This window comes from Cyprinodon variegatus, unplaced genomic scaffold (assembly GCF_000732505.1).
Source record: "Cyprinodon variegatus isolate N-32 unplaced genomic scaffold, C_variegatus-1.0 Scaffold225, whole genome shotgun sequence".
NCBI classification, from domain to species: Eukaryota; Metazoa; Chordata; class Actinopteri; order Cyprinodontiformes; family Cyprinodontidae; genus Cyprinodon; species Cyprinodon variegatus.
The window spans coordinates 447572-450457 of NW_015150678.1; the positions used below are offsets into that span (position 1 = coordinate 447572).

General features: G+C 34.6%; 1 protein-coding gene across 1 annotated transcript in view; it reads left to right on the plus strand.

Annotated features, from left to right (window-relative positions):
* Positions 1–2886, plus strand: part of commd1 (copper metabolism domain containing 1) — a 12851-nt gene that overhangs the window by 6928 nt on the left and 3037 nt on the right. The gene's annotated exons all lie outside the window — the stretch shown is intronic.

Genomic DNA, 2886 nt, shown 5'->3' on the forward strand with positions numbered 1-2886 from the left:
AATCCATTCTTTTCAAACTAAACTTTGCTTTAAACTCTTGTGTGCTTGGAAAAATATAAATTGTAATGTTAAAAATCTAAAAAAAAACATGAGAGGTTAAAACTTAAGATAAATCACAAGACAGAAGTCAATGTCACAAATGAAAAACTTTTATTTTAGAGTCACAGTATGTTTATACAAGATAATACTATTAATATAATGTGACTTTTCTAGAGAATCATTATACATAGTTATTTTATACAGGGTTTCCACAGTCTGACATCATTTCTGGTTGGTGGGTGAAATGGGTGGAGGGTAAAATAGCCTTGTTGTTGTTTTTTATCCTTCCAAGTCGAAAAAAATGTGTCTGATTCGCGCCGGACAAAAATCACGCGGAAAATCATGCGGCTTTTTCAAATCACGCAATAATGTGTACAAAACAACAAAAATGGCGCTGGCAACGCGTCTGGGTCGTTTTCAGCGAATGTCGGCAATTTTAAAGTAATTATAAAGTGATAAATATATTTTTTTGCGAAATTTGTACTCTCCCAACAATAAAAACTATTTGCCCCGGGTGATCGGGCGATGGTTAACATCAAGCCCTGTATATAGTTTATATGTTTGTATATATTTTTACATTTTCAGTACAATTACTGCTCTTAGACTACATTCACACTGCAGGCCTTAATGGTCAATTCCTGATTGTTTTTGTGAAATCTGATAGTTTTGCGTGGTCATTTATATTTCCAAATATATATATGACTTGCATGTGATTTCCTGTCTGAACTGCATTCAGAAAACTTAAGGGTCCTGCATGAGCATTAAGGCTGATTTATACTCAGAAACCAGGTCGTCTGCGTGTGTTGCAGTGAATGCAGATATGCCCCGCCCTTTCCGCAGACACTCTGCTGCACCTCTCCAAAATTTTCGGTGCCTGCAGACAGGAGGCCTCTGATTGGTCGAAACTACATCCACTCTACACTGTTAAAAACCTTGCAGGTCAGCTTAAAGCTCTCTTCTCTCATTAAGCCATTAAAAAAACAAACACTTGTTTGAAAGAAATCTGTGAATCAGGAAATTGTCTATATACCAAACTGACTGATTGCTGTTTTCTTCTTCCAAAAACACTTTAGATTTTAAAATGGAAAAATATTTTTCATATATTTTTTTTTATTTAAAAATTCAAAGTATAACATGGATGCATAAAAAAACTCATTTTATCTTAAATTCTGTTTAAAGCAATAGATTATAATTAAAAATGTCTCCTGACCTTTACTGGTTGATGATTATCTTTATCTGGACCCCTCTGATTTTTAATTGGTTAACCCTGCTCTATAGCAATGTGTTGTTCTAAATCAAAATTCACCCGTCCTCTGTATGAATTTATATCAAATATCAAACAAAAACATTTAAGTAGCAAAGTATTTAGCTACAAAAAATACTGTCAAATATTTGGGTTTCTCATACGGGTTAAACTCCTGAGCCAACAAACAAGTGTTGTATTATAGTCTGATTACAGTAAACTGGCTATGAGCTGGATTAGAGGGCTGATTGTACTGTGGCTGGAGGCCTGGTTCAGATTATTGGTAGCTTTTAATAAGCCTCAGTCCCATGAGAAAGCTACTTTATTTTTTCAATTTCACTGAAAGCAGCTTTAGAGACCTTCCCTGAAAAAACAAAACAAAAAACATCTCACAGATTTAACCCCTCAAAGGACCAGGGTCTATAAATTACTTTGTGCTTCATCATATATCTTTAAGAGAAAGCATGTCATAGAGATGCATCATGGAGGGCTTATTTATCTACCTGGATAAACATCTTTCTCCATGTTTTAGTTTTGGTTTAACATGATGAGAGAATAAAATACATAAGATAAAGCTGATTATTTTTGCCCGTAAACTTTAAATTCATTTGGGAAAGTAACTCTGAGCATGTATTTCACTGCATATTCTATTTAGTAACCATGTTTGTCTTATGAGAATAAAAAAATCTAGCCTTTTATATGGTTCTATCTGTCTCTGAATTTATATATTTTGACGATGCCACGTGTATTTTAATGGGATTACATGTGATTTTCCAACATAAAGGAGCAACTGACTCTGAAGATGAATAGAAATTATGCATCATTTACTATTATTTTCATCCAAAATAATCGAAAAAAAGTGAATCATATAGATGCATTCAGATTCCTGATGCTTTTCCCCTTGAAGGTGCTTTTGTTTTGAGAAATCAAACTTTAAAGGAACTACTTAAGCATGTTGGCCTAAATATATTGTAACTGTCCTATTAACTTACAGGCACACCATGTAAGTTTTGGCCACCAGGGGGGCTAGACTTGTAAGTTTCCTGTCTAGTGCCCCTAGTGGCTACAAGAGCTGCAGCACTGTTGCAAAAGTCAGAAGGCGTGGGAAACGCTGCTGCCCTCTGAAGAGCGCCTCCTGTGTTATTATGTGTCAATATTTTATTCAAATTTATTTAAACTAAACAGCTTACAGAATTATTGATGTATTGTATTTACATATAAAAGTCTGATAACTCTCAAATAGGACTTATACGTTAACATGAATTTAATCTAAGTTCAGCAGAGGAAAATGACAGTTTATATCACTTTGTTCATGTTGATGCAGGAGTTAAAAACAATGAGATTAATCATGAGTAACGTTTCCGCTGTGTTCTTATACCTCAGTCATATCAGTAAACCATGTGTCGGTGCCTGTCTGATAAGTTGTGTTAATATTTATTTTAAAAAGCGGCTCTTCAATGCCAAGGTTACAGATGTACGTCCCCTTTATCAAACCAGGCCCCTGAGAAGAGTATCTATAACAGTATTATCTATAAATCTTACACTTCCGTTCTTCTAACCGTGTGACTCACGCAATGAAGATGATTACCTTATCCTGACTAAAG